The 18968-nt window shown below is 39.7% G+C and overlaps 1 non-coding gene across 1 annotated transcript; it reads right to left on the reverse strand.

Annotated features, from left to right (window-relative positions):
- Positions 1–7779: 7779 nt before the first annotated feature.
- LOC125493910 (small nucleolar RNA R71) lies at positions 7780–7885 on the reverse strand. The gene has a single exon (XR_007270235.1). It is a non-coding gene; the product is annotated as a small nucleolar RNA R71 (small nucleolar RNA).
- Positions 7886–18968: the final 11083 nt, after the last annotated feature.

Genomic DNA, 18968 nt, shown 5'->3' on the forward strand with positions numbered 1-18968 from the left:
ACCGCCGGTTTCCTTCGACTTTGTCGCTGATTCACGCTATTTCTCTTTAATTTTTTCAGTTTTCTTTTTATTTCTCTCTGATCTTCGATCCTTCTCTTTGTTTTTTCGAACATCTTTTGTATGAAACTGATTTATTTGTTAAATTTCAAATTGATTTGTTTGTCGAACTGATTTGTTTCATTGTTTGTTTCATTTGTCAGTTTATGTGTATGAATTTCAGTCTTGGTATTTTGTTTGAGTTGAATTTGTAGAAAATTAGGGTTAAAAAATTGAAAATTAGGGTTAGAAAACTGAAAATTTGGCAAAATAAAGAAAATTTAGGCTTGGACCCTCTAGACCCTCCAGACCCTACAGACCCTAAGGGTCTGGGTCAGGGTCCAATTTTTTCAGACCCTTAGGGTCCGGGTCTGGGTCTGTAAAAAAAATTAGGGTCCGGGTCTAGGGTCCGGCCAGACCCGACCCAGACCCGACCCTTGCCCATCCCTACTTCCACCCACACCACCATTCCTTCCTCCCATTTATCACCCTTCACCTTCTGTTTCCATTCCTGGAACAGATGAGCCTTCCACTCAAACCCCTCCAGTTCCTTCACAAAATCCCCCATCTGCCTCAAGTTCCAAGGGTAAGGAACAGGATACTCTGGATGATACTAACTGGGTTAATGAAGTCTGCCTTCCTGCACAACATATGATAAAATTTTACAATCATCTTCATTGGACTTTGGATGCCAAAACTGATACTATGATAAGTCTTATGAAGAACTTGAGTGATACCGTGGTTGCGCAGCAAAAGAAGATGGACTCTATGGCTCGTGCCTTGGAGGAGCTGAAGGAACAGGTTGGACTCAATCATGGGGTGGTGATGAAAAAATTGGAGGATGTGGTTGAAGAAGTTGTTGTAGAGGAACACCATTCCCCTTCCCTTTCTTAGTTTTTTGTTGTTGTTTTGTTGTTCCTGTTTCTTTCATCAAGGAACACACCTTTTGTTTAATCCTTTTTCTTTTCTTTCTTTGTTTTGTTATGGAACAAGTGCTATATAATCAATGACTTTTGCTATATTGTCTATGTTTCTAAATGATTTGCATAATTTCTTCCTTAGAATGGCTAGTATTATGTGATTGATGTTTGAGCAAGTTTACTCTTTGATTTTCTAACTTAACCACCAATGGTGCTTGTATATTGGTCTTACGGTGTTAAATCAATTCATCAATACATGCAGAGTTTATTCTTTTTGAGGATGACAAAGGGGGAAAATGATTTAAGGAACAAACTGTACTTAAACTTGAAAAAAAAATGAAAAATTACAAAAAATTAAAAAAATGGATAAGGTAAATGAAAAATCAAAAATAGGTTAAGGTAAATGAAAAATCAAAATTCTGTTACTTACATAATTGTGTTTTATTTTTCATTTTCTTCTTTATGTTTTTATTTTCATTCACTTATATTTTTGTTATTTTCCTTAGTTTGTACCTTTGTTGTCATCATCAAAAAGGGGGAAATTGTTGAACCCTAGTTTTGATTTTGACAAAGAAACAAAGGAACAAACTAAGTAGTGAACTAATGAATTATCTAAGTGTATGGTGTTTAAGGTATCAATGCAAGGAACTGGAAGAATACGAAGTCAATGAAGAAGTCAAGAGAGGATTTCAAAGGCTAAGTAAAGAAGTTTCTATGTTGATACTGGAGCAAGCATTGGATCAAGAAGAATAGAAGCTAGACGTTTTATTTTCTAGTTCCAATGTAAAGGAACAAAGAAAGAATGGTAAGGAACTGTGGCAGTCTATTTGAGAATGAGCGTTTGTTCCTTTGTAAGGAACAAACTAAGTGGCACTTAGCGAATATGTTAAAGGAACTGAGTTAATAAAAGGAACTAGACTTAGGCGTGTAATTATTGTAACGGTTAAAAAGATATTTGAGTGAGTCATGCCTAAATTATAGGAAATTAGTTATATCTAATTTCAAATGATAAAATCAGTTTTTTAAAAAAAAGAAAATCTGTTTGAGAAAAAGATTTTATTTTTCGGAAAAATAAGAAAATAAATATCCGGTTGTTAGAAAGATTTTATTTAAAAGATATTATTTTCTTAAAGATTAAAAATTCAGTTTCAAAGATAAAAAGAATTTTTATAAAACTGATTTTCGGATAAAGCTCAAGGAACTCCTATTACTTAGGAGTAATGGCTGAAAAATATCCACGTTCATTTATAGTTCATGGGATCATGGGACATGATGTAAAACGTGTTCCTTAGGGGAAGGAACATCATGGGTTAATGGACTAAACATGTACTCTAACATTAATCCCACGTTCTTCATGATTAACACTATAAATATAGAAGTCTAGATAAGTTCCAAATTGTGTCTGACTAAGTAATTAAGTGAGTTTAACTTATTAAGTGTCAGTGCCTTCATTCTCTCATAATAGCCATTTATTCTTTGCATTCTTACTCTAATTCCACTAAGCTTATTTCGATCAATTGTATTTTGGTTTTTGGGGTAAGGGAACTTTGAGTGAAGTTCTGTAAGAGAGAGGCTTTGAGTAAAGCTTGTATGTGTGAGAAAATTCGAGTGAAGTTGAGAGGAACTGCTGTTAAGGGAACAGTGGCTCAGGAACTTGAGTTTAGGAACTCAAGGTGTGGCTCGAGTTAGAATTAGGTTGTAACAGAGTTGTTTGGCCTAATTAGTGAAAGTGTTGAGTTTAAAATCCCTAGTGGTCGAGGTTGTTTCTTCTTGTGGCCCAAGAAGTTTTTCCTCGTAAAAATCCCTTGTGTTCCTTTAGCTTGTTTATTCGTTTAAGTTTTAATTTCCGCAAAAAGTTACGTTTATTTCTACACCTACAATTCACCCCCCCTCTTGTAGTGTTCCTAGGGAAATAACAAAATAGAACTCCTAAAATCATATGACTCCTGTTTCCTAGTATACTTAGAATTTAAGTTCCCCAAGTCCACTTAAACTTATTTTCCAAATCACATGAGTATTTAAAACATTTATCAAAGCATACTTGATTAAAATATTTCTAACTTTCTTAGATCCTCAAAATAATTTCATTTGACTTTTTAAATAGTCATCCTTTTTAAATAGTCAAATCATTTAAAACTCAATTATATTTAAATATAAATATAAAAATACTAAAATATATTTATAAAATCCTTTAAAATTATGAGGGATTACAGTCTATCCCCTTAAATGAACTTTCGTCCCGAAACTTGACACGAAAACTCACATACTTTCAAAGGTTTGAACCCATCTTTTTAAAACTTCAAAAAAATTGTGCCACCTGTGGATACTTTTGATAACTTAAAACACTTGTGTTACTTATGAACACGTTTTCCTATGCGGAGAATCTACTTCTTTTGCACTAACAAGTGCAAATTGCCCAACATAAGCATACATATGCATGAAAATCTCATAAAAATAGACAAAAAGCGCGAAATTTATCGCATTCTACCCCCCTTAAAGACAACGAGTTACGCCCTCGTAACTCACCTCAAGGAATAAGTCTGGATACTTCTTTCTTATATCATCTCCGGCTTCCCACGTTGCCTCTTCAGACTCATGGTTAGACCAAAGGACTTTCACGATATGGACATCCTTATTGCGTGTACTACGCACTTTCCTGTCGAAAATCTTGACAGGTCTTTCCTCATATGTGAGGCTACTATAGATCTGAACTCTTTCAGGCTCTAGGACATGACACTCATCAAGGATATAGCTCTTAACTTGGGAGATATGGAATACATCGTGCATCTTTTCAAACTCCATTGGCAATGCCAATCTAAATTTTATATGGGCCCACATACTTAGCACTTAGCTTGCCCTTTTTCCCAAATCTCATGACGCCCTTAGTGGGTGATACTTTCAAGAATACCTTATCACTTATAACAAACTCATCCTCTCGTCGTTTCAAGTCAGCATAAATTTTCTGCCTATCTTACGAAGCTTGGTGATAGAACGCACTTTATGACCTCTTTTTGGTTTATTTTGGTCCTCCTTATTCTCTTTTGTCCCCTCTTTTCTCCTCATTTCCCCTTCTACTTCTTCACTCGATCATTGATTGATCATAGTGACATTTTGCTAGATTTTCGATCTATTTTGATCGAATTTCTAGTACATATGCTTTCACCACGTTTGCTCGTGTTTTTATTGCAGGTATGACCCTTTTCGGGGCCGAGTAACGCGAGATATGGCTTGAGGGGGCGAGCTAGAGAATGCGAGGGAGCTTGAGGTGCACTTGGAGACACCCGCACACATTGGTGCGCCCGCACATACACAGTGGTGTGCCCGCACCTCAGCAGTTTCAGAGAGCACACCTCGTGAAGGAAGAAATCGTTCCAGGAGCACACCGGCTGGAAGACATGTCCGGGAAACTACTAAAGAACAGCTGGAATGCCAGCTTTCTGAAGAAGTACTATGTCTAGATAGCAATATCATAGCAATAAGGCATTGTTGCTAGTAGTTTTTAATTACTTAGCATTGGGAAATGTAGCCAGTAGATACATTCGTAACTGTTACAGGCAATAAATCTGGATATGTCGGGAAGAGCCGTTTTACTTAATAAAATGAGCATCTACTAATCATATGTGTCAACAAGTTCTCTAACGGTCTATGACCTACATGGATCTGCCGTTGGAAGTGACCCCTACAGAACAAGAAATCACCGGTCAATGACCTTAGCGGATCTGCCGGATCGATTCGGTAAATAAAATATTCCTAACCGGTAAAAAACCCTAGTGGATCTGCCGGATTGAGTGAATAAACATTCAAATTAACCGGTCAATGACCTTATTGGATCTGCCGGATTAATATAATAAGCATTGCGTTTGTAACTGGTCAATGACCTTATTGGATCTAACGGATTAATATAATAAGCATTGCGTTTATAACCGGTCAATGACCTTATTGGATCTGCCGAATTGATATAATAAGCATTGCGTTTATAGACGGTCAATGACCTTATTAGATCTGCCGGATTAATATAATAAGCATTGCGTTTATAACCAGTCAATGATCTTATTGGATCTGTCGAATTAATATAGTAAGTGTTGTATTTATAACCATTCAACGACTTTGGATCTACCGGACGAATATAAAGAACATTTCGTTTATAACCGGTCAATGACCTTATTGGATCTACCCTATCAATTATTATGAGCATGGTATCAACAAAGCAATGCGAAATTAACAAACAAAGACGACATCCAAGATGGGCAAAAGCTAAGATATATTCATGAAGTAGCAAAAAGGACTACAACTCTAAGACTAAAACGACTTGCCACAGGCGGCAAGGTCGCTAAGAAGGATGAGGAGAAAGCTAAATCCTATTGTTTAGGCTCTTCTCCTTCAGGACCGTCGATGACGACCAAAGGATCATTGGGATCTTCAGCAATAGTGGCGTTGTCACCAGCATCCTGACCCTGATCGTCCTCAAACTCGCAATGGGGGTCGGCATTAGCGATGTCAGCCTCAGTAACCCCCATGTCCAAGACCTCGTCCTCAAATTGGATTTCATAATCCTGGCGACCATGAGCTTCCTCCACTTGGGACCAATTTGATAAGTGCGTTTCTAACGTACTTTATGACCTCCTTTTGGTTTATTTTGGTCCTCTTTATTCTCTTTTATCCCATCTTTTCTCGTCATTTCCCTTTCTACTTCCTCACTTGATCATTGATTGATCATAGTGACATTTTGCTAGATTTTCGATCTGTTTTGACCAAATTTCTAGTACATGTGCTTTCACCATGTTTCGTGTTTTCATTGCAGGTATGACCCTTTTTGGGGCCGAGTATTGCGAGATATGGCTTAAGGGGGAAGCTAGAGAAACGGAAGGAGCTTGTGGTGCGTATGGAGACACCCGCACACAATGGTGCACCCACACTTCAGCGGTTTCAGAGAAAATAAAAGACAGACCACATTGGTGCGCCCGCACCCTTACAAAGGTGCACCCGCACCATTTGACGAGAGATTCCAAGTTTGAGGCAGAAAGGTTAGGTGCGCCCGCACCTCATCTTGGTGCGTCCGCACCCCCCGTTTTCGGAAAGAAAAAATCTCGTGGCTTCACTATATCGGGAGTTGGGTTTTAGTGAAGACTTGTGTTTTATTCTAATTTTTAGAGAGTATTTGTTAGGGTTCATACTTGAGAGATAAACACTTGAGTTTTATTAAGATTTGAGAATTATTAATCATAGTTTATGATTCCAATAACATTCAAGCTAGTTTTCGTTTAATTTAATTTGAAGTTTCAGTTTTTATTTCATTCTTTTCGTGGTTGTTCTTGCTCTTTCTTGTTATTATTTCTTCATTCTTATAGTCTTAAAATTATTATTTCTATTAGTTTGTTTAGCTCTTAATCATATTTAGCCTTAGATTAGTCATATATTTTATGTTTAATTGCTTAGAATCCATGATTAGTGAGTAGTTTCATATCTAGGGTTAGGGTGAAAGTATGAATTAGGGTTTTATATGTTTGTTGATGTGATTGTGATGTTTTAAAGAAGGTTATGCATTGATCTTGGTGTTTTGAGACCTTAGGATAGATATTAATCACATTTATACTTTGGTATTTTGAATTCAAATATTCTTGAATCGAATTTTGAACTCTTTTATCATCCCCAAGAATCAACTTAATTTCTAGGCCAAGATATTGGGTAGAAATTAAGGGGATCCTTTATTAGAGATTTTTCGAATTTATTGAATCTCTTAATTAATTGACTAAAGACCATTCGAGAGAGGATTTAGTTGATTAATTAAGTGATTATTCTTGAGGACCATTCGAGAGAGGACTCAAGTATCTTAAAGGGAAACTAAACCTTGCATAATCATCTCTGTTACATCACAATCGCATTAACATTCATTGTCCATTCTTATTCATACTAGTACCCTTAACTCTTCTGTCTTCATATCTGATAATTTAACTTGTGTTATTTGCTAGTCTTGTTATTAGCTAGTTACAGTTGTTACCAAACTCTTTCAAGCCCCCAAATACCCTTCAATTAGGTAATTTAGACTTAATAGACTTTATTTAATCCCATTTTCCCTGTGGATCGACTCTTGACTTGCCCTTACTATTTTTTTTAGTAATTGCTTGTTAGGATTTATAAATATTGTTTGGAAAGTGATTTTTGGTGTCTTAACGACACACTAAAAACCGCTTATCAAAATGGCGCCGTTGCCGGGAAAATTGTGCTATTAATTGAAGTTTATTTTAGTTTAGCTTGCTTAGTTGAATTTTTCTTTTATTTTCTTTTTTACTTTGGTTGTTATTTGCTAATCCTCTACTTAGCTTTGTTGTGTTACATGAGAAGAAGAACTCACGGTTCACCCACTTTGCTTTTAGATCCTGAAATTAACCGTACATTGCGAAACCTTCGGAAAAATTTAGAAAATTTGTCTTTGGGTTGAAGCAGAAATGGGTGAAGCAAATCCACAACTCTTTAGGGATTTCGGAAATTCAGGTTCCTATGTTCTTCAAGGTGGTATTCGATTCATACCACCACTACAAATTTCAGCATTCATCCTAAGTATACTCGGATGGTGAAAGCAGAGCAATTTTGTGGGGGGTCGGATGAAGATCCTCTTGACCATCTGGACAGGTCTCTTGAGATCTGTGCTATGATAACAACAAATGACGTCTCCCCTAACTATATCAAGATGCATTTGTTCCGACCTTCTCTTACCGGAAAGGTAAAATCATGGCTTGAGAGCTTACCTGCTAATTCCTTCACTACATGGGAAGAAGTCACGATGGCCTTTTTGAAGAAATACTTTCCAGAGTGGAAGACTCCGGACATAAGGAGGAAGATATCCTCATTTGAGCAAGAGAAGGATGAGACACTTGCAAAAGCTTGGGTGCGGTTTAAGGAGATATTCGTTCATGTCCTCACCATGAGTTCAACAAAAACCTCCTCATGCGATTTTTCTAATGATGGTCTTGATCTTATATCACGTGCCAATCTTGATGCTGGAGCGGGAGGTCAACTTTCTAAGATCTTGCAAGAACAACTTGAGTTCACAATAGAGGAAGTGATTAAAAATTATTCATGGGATGGACGACAAAGAGGTGCTCAACCCAAGAAGAGCGGTAAGTTTGAATTAGATACCATGGATGAAATTCAAGCCAAAATGGACCAACTTGACAAGAAACTTTCCAAGATCAATCTCGCCTCATCTAATCCTTCATAGATAAATTCATTTTCTTGTGATATTTGTGGTGGTACTAACCATGATACTTCTTATTGTGGAGGTACCCCATTCGGAGCATGTGGCGGCGATAAATTCTAGAGGAGATGGATATCAAGGGAACCAAGGGTATAGGACAATCAACAAGGGGGTTGGAGACAACCTCAACAAAACTACAGCCAAGGCTTCAACCAACCTCAACAAGGATGGAATCAACCTTAACAAGGATAGAACCAAGCTCAGAACCAAGGGTATGCGCAAGGTTATAACCAAAATTATAACCAAGATGGTTCATCCTCACAAGGGTCCAACACTTACCAAGCTCCACATCAAAGAGCCAATACCCAAAAACCTCCCTCTAATCCTCCATTCCTCAAACAAAATCTCGAACCCATTCCATCCCCCGATCCAACCTCTCTCCAAATTCTCAAACAACTCCAATCCATGAACCAAATTCTCCAAAACCATGAGCAAAGGTTTCAAGAGCTACAAGCCCATGACGAAATGCTTGAAACCCAAATTGCCCAAGTAGCCTAGAAGAATCCCTCAAATCCCACAAATCAACTTCCGGTCCAATCCATCACTAACTCCAACCTCCATCAAGCCAAAGCCATCCATTTAAGGTCAGGAACAAGTTATGAGGGTCCTAAGATGCCTAATAGGGAGTTAGAGAAGGAAGAAGAAGTTGAAATCGTTGAGAAGGAGGATGAAGTTGAGGAAAGTGAGAAAGAAGAAGTTGTGAACAATGATGAGCCACAAGTCCAAGTTGGTGATAAAACTCCATTGTAATCACCTCCACCAACCAAGACCTATGTGCCTCCGGTTCCTTATCCTCAAAAGTTGGTAGAGAGAAAACTGAGTGACAAGTTCACTAAATTCCTCAACGTGATGAAGAGCCTGCAAATTAATATCCCTTTTCTTGAGGCTATGTCTCAAATGCCGGCTTATGCTAAGTTCTTGAAGGAGATTCTCTTAAACAAACGCAAACTTGAAAATGAGCTTATTACCCTACTCTACCAAGTGAGTGCTCTTGTGCAACGAACCATGCCCAAGAAGCAAAGGAACCTTAGGAGTTTCACCTTACCGGTGAAGATAGGTGATTTAGAGCCTAAGAGTGCACTGGCCGACTTAGGAGCGAGTGTCATTTTAATGCCTCTATCTATTGCTAAGCACCTTAAATTTCCTCTTCATCCTACGCGAAAAATGATTCAATTGGCGGACCGCATTGTGAGAGTCCCTTATGGTGAATTGGAGGATATACCGATTCAAGTTGGGCATGTGTTTTTTGCCATGCGATTTTGTGGTAATGGATATGGAAGAAGATCTGGAGACTCCTTTTATTCTTGGAAGAGAAGCTCTAAAGACATTGGGTGCCGTGATAAACTGCAAAAATGATACAATCACGGTTGAGGTAGCTAATGAGCGGGTTGTATTTGGTTCTCTAAGACTTTGAAGAGGCCTATGATGGAGAGAATTTACCGGGTAAGTCTAGTGGAGGATGAGATAGAGGATGTCGCGAGTTTGGTTCACACAAGGGATGAATTGTATGCTACTCTTACCGAAGCCCTTAGCTGGACATGGAAGAGGTGAACGAATTATTTATGCTTCTTGACACTACCATTGAGAAGACAGAAAATGAAGCATTCGAGGTTCTAGCTACATTCAATGACACAGAGGAGTGTTCTAAGCCTCCTCCAAAGGAAGAGTTCAAACCCCTTTCCTCCTCTCTCAAATATGTTTTATCAATGTACTTATTCTATTATTGTTTATTCGAGTCTTGATGACATCTCTATATCAAATTTGATTGAGATACTACAAAAATATAAAGATGGCATTGGGTATTCGATTGCTGACCTTAAGGGAATAATCCCTTCTCTTGCTATGCATCGTATCCATCTCATCGATAGTAATGCCTCCTCCATAGAGAATCAGAGAAGGCTCAATCCCAACCTCAAAGAGGTTATGAAAAGGGAGATCATGAAACTGCGTGACGAGGGAATCATCTACGCTATCTCAGACATAAAGTGGGTGAGATCGATTCACGTGGTTCCAAAAAACGGAGGCATGACTATAGTTGAGAATGAGAAAGGAGAAAAAATGGCCAACAGAACTCTCACTAGGTGGAGAGTCTGTATTGATTACAGGAAGCTAAACAAATCCACCCGCAAGGACCATTTCCCCCTTCCCTTCATTGAACAAATGTTGGAGAGGCTTGCTCATCAGTCACACTTTTGCTTTCTCGACGGTTATTCCAGATTCTTTCAAATCCCCATTCATCCGGATGACCAAGAGAAAACCACATTTACTTGTCCGTATGGGACATTCGCATATCGAAGGATGCCCTTTGGTTTGTGTAATGCCCCATCCACTTTTCAAAGGTGTATGAGAGCAATGTTCTCTGACATTCTAGAGGATTCTATTGAGGTGTTCATGGACGATTTTGACGTGTGTGGTTCGTCTTTTGACACATGTCTGGTTAATCTTGAATGTGTATTGAAAAGGTGTCAAGAGACGAACCTTGTCTTGAATTGGGAGAAGTGTCACTTTATGGTTGAGGAAGGCATTGTCCTTGGGCATAAAGTGTCAAGGAAGGGCATTGAAGTGGATCCGGCAAAGGTTTCAATTATTGAGAAGCTTCCGCCACCGAACTCGGTGACAGGAGTTCGTGCTTTCCTTGGACATGCGGGTTGTTACCGGCGTTTCATCAAGGATTTTTCTCAAATAGCCAAAAAGATTTTTCTCAAGGATTTTGAGTTTGATGAGTCTTGTATAAAGGCTTTTGAAACTTTGAAAAAACCCTTATTTCTGCCCCATTGTGCAAGCTCCGGATTGGAGCTTGCCTTTTGAACTAATGTGCAATGCTAGTGACTTTGCAATGGGTTTTGTTCTTGGGCAACGAAAAGGAAGGCTACATGTGATAGCTTATGCAAGTAGGACTTCAGATGATGCTCAACAGAATTATGCAACTACGGAGAAGGAAATGTGGTCGTAGTCTTTGCATTTGACAAATTTCGATCTTACTTGACTTGTAATAAGGCTGTTGTGTATACGGATCATTCTGCGGTCCGTTATTTGATGAGTAAGAAAGATGCCAAGCCTCGACTCATTAGGTGGGTGTTGCTTCTTAAACAGTTCAATTTTGAGATGAAAGAGAATAAGGGGACGAAAAATGTGGTAGCTGACCATCTTTCTCGCCTCCCTCTTGATGAGAAGCTCTTGGATTCCGACGAGATCCCTATTGAGGACGATTTGAGAGAAGAAGCGCTATTCGCCATTTTGAATAATGAGACTCCATGGTTCGCGGACTATGCGAATTATTTGGCATGTGGGATTGAACCTCATGGTTTTAATTCCCAACAAAGGAAACGATTTTTCAAGGAAGTTTTGAGGTTCTATTGGGATGACTCGCTCTTTTTTAAGAAGTGTGTCGATGGAGTGTTTAGGAGGTGTGTGTCCAATCATGAGATGACCTCGGTTTTGAACCATTGTCATACCTTGGCATGTGGAGGGCACGGTGGAGCAAGCAAAATTGTTGCTGAGGTGCTCCAATGTGGTATGTTTTGGCCATCATTGCAAAAGGATGCTCAGGAGTTTGTTTTGGGTTGCGATAGATGTCAAAGGAGTGGTGGCATCACAAAAAGACATGAGATGCCTCAACAAAACATTCTCAAGGTTGAGCCATTTGATATTTGGGGAGTCGTTTTCATGGGTCCATTTGTTCCTTCCTTTGGCAATATGTACATTCTTGTTGCGGTCGACTACGTAGCAAAATGGTTGAAGCCATTACCTCCCCCACCAATGACCACAAGGTTGTGACCAAGCTCCTGAAGAAGACCAGTTTCCCTCGATTTGGAGTGCCCCGTGTATTGATAAGTGATGGTGGTTCACACTTTTCCAAGAAGCAACTAGAAGCACTTTTGAAGAAGTACGGGGTAAATCAAAAAGTCGATCTTCCTTATCACCCCCAAACCCAATACCAAGTTGAAGTCTCAAATCGAGAAGTAAAGAACGTCCTTGAGAGAGTGGTCAATAAGACAAGAAAGGATTGGTCATTGAAGCTTGATGATGCTCTTTGGGCTCTTCGCACGGCTTTCAAGACACCTATAGGCACCACTTCCTATATTCTTGTGTATGGAAAAGCATGCCATTTGCCGGTTGAACTAGAGCACAAGGCTTGGTGGGCAATTAAAGAGCTCAACATGGATCTTCATTTGGAGGGAGACACTCGAAAGGAAAGGTTAGTAGAGCTTTAGGAACTTCGATTTGATGCATATGAGAGTTCAATACTATACAAAGAGCATATAAAGAAATGGCATGATCACCGGATTCAACAAAGAGAATTCCGGGTTGGGGACAAAGTCTTGTTGTTCAACTCAAGACTAAAACTCTTCCCTAGAAAGTTAAAGTCCAAGTGGTCGGGGCCTTTTTCAGTGTTGAAGACTACCCCTTATGGAGCTTATGTGATTTTGGGGGAGAACGGTCCATTTTGGGTGAACAGTCAGAGATTGAAGCTTTATCATGATAATCACGCCATTGGTTCCATTGGTTGTTTGATCCTTCGCTCGCCCGAGCGCATCTCGTGAAGGACGTATCCTTTTTAGTCCAGCTAATGACTTAAAACAAGCGCTACACGGAGGCAACCCGTTTCTTTCTTCGCTTTCTTTTCTTTTTTTTTTTGTTTTGGTTGTTAGTTAGATTTTTGATTTATCAACTACTCATGAGAGCTACATTTTGAATTATGATTGTTATGAGAAGTTGAGTTAAAATGAGTGAGCTGGTAGAGAAAAACAAACGAGTTTGGTGCGCCCGCACGCCTCAGAGGTGCGCCCGCACCATTCTAAAATTTAGAACAGTGCGCCCGCACCACTCTGAGGTGCGCCCGCACCTGTTTCAAAAAAAATTTCGAAAGAAAACACAGAAGTGGGTGGTGCTCCCGCACCTATTCCAGGTGCGCCAGCACCTCTTTAAAAACGATTTTTGAAGAAAAAACAGAAGAGGAAGGTGCTCCCGCACCTAGTCCAGGTGCGCCCGCACCGGGTTTTTAAAATTCTTTTCGAAAAACGGAGGTGCGCCAGCACCAAACATTCCCAGAAATTTAATTTCTGGCAGAAGAGTTTGGTGCGCCCGCACCAACCCGGCTGGGCGAAATAAACCACGTTCCTTCATTTTTTTTCGGTTTCTAGCTCTTTTCTTCTCATAATTTCGAATTTTCTCTCTCACTCACTCACTTTCTCTCTCTTCAAAGTCTCTAGATCCGGCCACCACACACGTTTTACGACGACCTCCGAACGACTTTCTTACCGAAATTTCCATCAACTTCATCTCTACAACACTCAAGAGCACAAAATTTGGAGATTTAGCAAGGTTTAAATTTCTAGGGTTTCAAATTTGGGGATTTTCATCTCCATATTGGTAAACCCTCTTCTAATCCTTATTTTCCATATATAATCTTGTTAATTTGGACTTCTAGTGTGTTTTTATTTTGATTGCATGCTTGTTTTTCCTCTAATTTTTTATTATTCATGAAATTTTTCCCGATTTTGGGCTTGCTATTGTGATGAACTCATTAGATTGCATGTTCTTTGTGCTAATTTCATAATCTTCTGAATTTTTGTGAAATACATTGCATGATTTGCTAAGTGTTGCTGAGAATTTTGCACACATGTGGTTGGTTTGTTGAATTTATGTTGTGAAGCACCTTGTGAGTGTTGAAAAGCTTGGAGTAGCTCTCGTTCTTGCTTGTTAGCAACTTTGTTGCTATTTATTGTGGGATTATTAGCTGGTAGATTTTAGGATTAGTTTTTCTTTCTTTTTCATTTTATTTTCTTTTGTGTGTGTTTCTTTGTTAGGGGAGTTAGTTTTGTTTTGTGCCATTGAAACGGACCGTCACTTATCCTTCCCCGTTTGAAAAACAAAACCTTTTTCTTCTACCACCATGGGAAGGAACAATGGCGATGGATCATCCTCTGTCTAAGAGAGCTAAGATAGGGTCCTCCTAACAAGGACCCTAATCTGCCACCCATTTTATCCTGTGAAGTTTCCCAATGCGGCTCACAAACAAATCTTCACACTATTTTCCGAGCGCACACTTCATCCCACGAAGTTCCATGACTACATTACGTGCATTAACCTTAAAATCGACTCGATGATAAGGGAGATGGCAGATAATTTAGCGCTGTCGAACTTCCTCACTATCCAGGAGCCCACTTATGATCAGCTTACTCTTGAATTCTTGAGTACGTTGAACATAAGCCGGGAGCCGGACACGGGTGTTCTAACTATTCAATGTCGACTATTCAATCAAGTTAGAACACTCTCATTTGACCAATTTTGTGAAGCCTTTGGGATGGATTCCAGTGCCCCTTGTGATGCCCCTTTAGGCACCATTTGGCAGGGGTACAACGAACAGGAATGGTGGGCCAAGATCACCAATGGCACCAATCTGTTTCGGACAAACTCGTCCAAAGCATCGAAGATTATCCATATCGCTCTCCGTTACTTCCAAAGGATGTTGGTTTATACCATCTTTCCTAAGCAGGAAGTCGAGCAATTGAGAAAGGAAGAACTTTTGGTTCTTTGGTTGGCCACTAACAGGGCCCACCTTGGAACCCGGATTAATTTGGCCGCTCTCTTCCTTAATCGATTATAAGAGATTTGGGGGGTACTACGGTCTCCGGGAAGATCGCTTGTGGTGGAATGATCACCCGGATAGCGTCTTACCTCAGGTTGGACGAGGACCTGGCTCGCTTAGAAACTAGCGTGCCTTCTGTTGGTCAGTCTAACCTATTGGATGGTGCAACGCTGCAGCAGATGACATTTTTGCGGCATTGCAGGAAGCCAAACTACATTTGACTTGTAGGGGGGAGACCTTATTGTTATATGAACAACAAATTCATCTGAAACCCCTCGCTAACTGTGAAAACCGTTGACGAGTTCTCCCCTCCCATATCGCCCCTCAGAACGTCCCTGATAGGACCTTCATTCAGTCCACCCCTGTGGAGGGCATACCACGGGCTCCGAGAGTTCCGAGGTACGACCACCGATTTCTGAGGGTGAGGTGGCCGAACCTTCCGTCTCTCAGTCTTTTGATATGGGCTCCGTCATGGCGGCCATTGCCCAAATGCATGCCTCTCGTAAGGCCAATCACCATGCGGTTACTGCTACCCTTACCGGTATCCGCACCGACCTTGACCATGTGTCTAGGGTGGCTTGGCGAACTCACCTCGCCAATGTCCATTCCGAACACGAGCCCCCTTTCCCTAACCATCCCAACTCTCCTCCTACCTTCGACCTTTGTGAAGGGCCATTTGAGGAGCGTTCTTTCCGTCCCTACCCCTACTACCTGTCTTACTTCCCTGATGGGTACTCCGGTGGGTATTTCCCTCCTAACCCCTCTCCCGATGGGGGTGATGGTGGGAACTATTAGGTGCTTTTCATGACCCCCCCCCCTCCCTCTCCTTCCTTTTGCAACTCCGAGCGCGGAGTTTCGCTTAAGCTTGGGGGACTTGCATGTATGTTTATGTCTTTGGGAGTTTGGGGTCATCGGTGATTAGTGATTTACGGTTCTATTGGTTTTCGGTGTAATTCGGTGATTGATCCTATTTGTTGATCTTGTCTCCCCCACCCCTGTTTTCTTCTCTTTCACCTGTACATCGTGTGCTTGATAGTTTGTTTTGGTAGTTTGCTTTGCTTTGCATAAAAAAAATTCTGGAAAAAAAAAAATCCTCTTTTATTCTTTTCCTTTTCTTTTTATTTTTTTTCTGCATTGAGGATAGCTTGGTTGCTTGCATGATTTGTGGCTAATAATGTTCATAAGTTGATTGGAAGACCTTCCCTACATTAGACTTGATGATTTTGGAAGCCTTATTGTGACTTTAAGTGACTCTTGAGAACGATAACTTTGGGTAGAATCTTTTTGAAATTAGGCGAGTTGGATGATTGGATTGCCTTGCCGCTTATGCGACGAATCCCGGAGGAGGGCCAAGAACCTCGTAAGACTCATTCACAACCCTCACCATTGATCACCTAACTTGTGACTTGCATCTTAGCTCCCCAAGATTACATAAGACCGAGCCTTTAGAAGAATAATTTACGGCCTTTCTTTTTGCTAGAAATAGGAGCTCCAAAGCCAAAAGCTTGTATACCGGCATAATTATCCACTTCTCAACCCATCTGCGTCTTTCTATCCTATTTTTGCTTAACCCTCATAATAAGTCATGTCCAAACATTCCCCAAAGTGGAGTACATGTCTAGTTTGTGTTGAGTTGAGTTGTTTCGATATTGAGTCTTGGTTGAAAGTGAATTAATATGCAAGTATGATTGCAATAGCTAAAGAAAATTGCGAGAGAAAAGGCAAAAGGAAATTAAAAAAAAAGAAGAAAGCTCCTAGTGTTCCATTTGGATTTCTATTGAAAGAAAAGAAAGCAATTTGATGAGAAACATGAAAAACATTCAAAAAGTGAAAGAGTTCAAAAGGTGAAAAAGTCAAAGTGAAAATCAAGATTATTTGTGAGGTCTTGAATTGAGATTGGTGTTAGGACTAGCTTGGGGGAGTATTTACCCCTAGTTTGTACTCTGCTTACCCTTTTTGCACCACATTCTTAAATTATAATCCACACCCTTAACCTAACCCCGTTACAACCTTAACAAAGTCCCTTTTGACTTCTAAATTGGACTTGGTCGATTTAGAGTGGCGGGCGAGATTTTGTGCAAGTCATGATGAGGGTCATCAAAATGTGATAGAGGCGAGCTATTATGGTTGAGCATTAGGGAGGAGTCAAACTCGGGACTTGAAAGTGGAGAAGAGTGAGAAATAACTCTTGGAAAGCTTTTTTTTCAAAAAGACTCGGTTGATCGGTGGATTGAGTCCTTAGAGTCACTTTTGTGCTTCCTAATCATCTTCCCTCTTTTGTTTGGTTGGTCTCCTAAATATTGTTATGAACTCATTTAGCTTGCATGTCATCTTTGTAACGTCGTGTTTAGAGCATGTAGGTTAGGTTGTTGCATGTTTCCTTTTTCTTTTTACTCCCTTTCTCCTCTTCTTTCGTTCCTTCTCACTCTTGGTTTACTTGAGGACAAGCAAAACGCTAAGCTTGGGGGAGTTTGATAAGTGAGTTTCTAACGCGCTTTATGACCTCCTTTTGGTTTATTTTGATCCTCTTTATTCTCTTTTCTCCCCTCTTTTCTCCTCATTTCCCTTTCTACTTGCTCACTTGATCATTGATCGATCATAGTGATATTTTGCTAGATTTTCGATCTGTTTTGATCGAATTTCTAGGACATATGCTTTCACCACGTTTTCGTGTTTTCATTACAGGTATGATCCTTTTCGGGGCCGAGTATTGCGAGATATGTCTTAAGGGGGCGAGCTAGAGAAACCGAGGGAGCTTGAGGTGCGCTTGGAGACACCCGCACACAATGGTGCGCCCGCACTTCAGCAGTTTCAGAGAAAATAAAAGACATACCACATTGGTGCGCCCACACCACATTGGTGCGCCCGCATCCTTACAAAGGTGCGCCAGCACCATTTGACGAGAGATTCCAAGTTTGAGGTAGAAAGGTTAGGTGCGCCCGAACCGGATATTGGTGCGTCCGCACCTCTGCTTGGTGCGCCTGCACCCCTCGTTTCTGGAAAGAAAAAATCTTGTGGCTTCGTTAAAACCGGGAGTTGGGTTTTAGTGAAGACTTATGTTTTATTCTAGTTTTTAGAGAGTATTTTTGAGGGTTCATACTAGACAGATAAACACTTGAGTTTTATTGAGATTTGAGAATTATTAATCATAGTTTGTGATTCCGATAACATTCAAGGTACTTTTCATTCAATTTAATTTGAAGTTTCAGTTTTTATTTCATTCTTTTCGTGGTTGTTGTTGCTCTTTCATGTTATTAGTTCTTCATTCTTATAGTCTCATAATTATTATTTCTATTAGTTTGTTTATCTCTTAATCATGTTTAGCCATAGATTAGTCATAGATTTTATGTTTAATTGCTCAGAATCCATGATTAGTTATTAGTTTCATATCTAGGGTTAGAGTGAAAGTATGAATTAGGGTTTTAAATGTTTTGTTGTTGTGATTGTGATGTTTTAAAGAAGTTTATGCATTGATCTTGGTGTTTTGAGACCTTAGGATAGATATTGATCACATTTATACTTTGATATTTTGAATTCAAATATTCTTGAATTGAATTTTGAACTCTTTTATCATCCCCAAGAATCAACTTAATTTCTTGGCCAAGATATTGAGTAGAAATTAAGGGGATCCTTTATATGGGATTTTTCAAATTTATCGAATCTCTTAATCAGTTGACTAAAGAACATTCGAGAGAGGATTTAATTGATTGATTAAGTGATTATTCTTGAGGACCATTCGAGAAAGGACTCGAGCTAAACCTTGCATAATAATCTCCGTTACATCAAAATCGCATTACCATTCATTGTCCATTCTTATTCATACTAGTAACCTTAACTCTAGTGTTCAAATCTGATATTCTTGGTCTTGTTATTAGCTAGTCATAGTTGTTACCAAACCTTTTCAAACCCCCAAATACCCTTCGATTAGGTAATTTATACTTGATAGACTTTAATTAATCTCATTTTCCCTGTGGATCGACCCTTGACTTGCCCTTACTATTTTCTTTGTAATTGCTTGTTAGGATTTATAAATATTGTTTGGAAAGTGCTATTTGGTGTCTTAACGACACACTAAAAACCTCTTATCATAGTCCAAGTTTGGGATGGCGTGCCTAGCACACCTCATGGCGGCCGGCCAACCGTCGTTATAACGGTTGGCCAGGCG

The sequence above is a fragment of the Beta vulgaris genome, chromosome 9 (genome assembly GCF_026745355.1).
Source record: "Beta vulgaris subsp. vulgaris cultivar EL10 chromosome 9, EL10.2, whole genome shotgun sequence".
In the NCBI taxonomy this organism is placed as follows: domain Eukaryota; kingdom Viridiplantae; phylum Streptophyta; class Magnoliopsida; order Caryophyllales; family Amaranthaceae; genus Beta; species Beta vulgaris.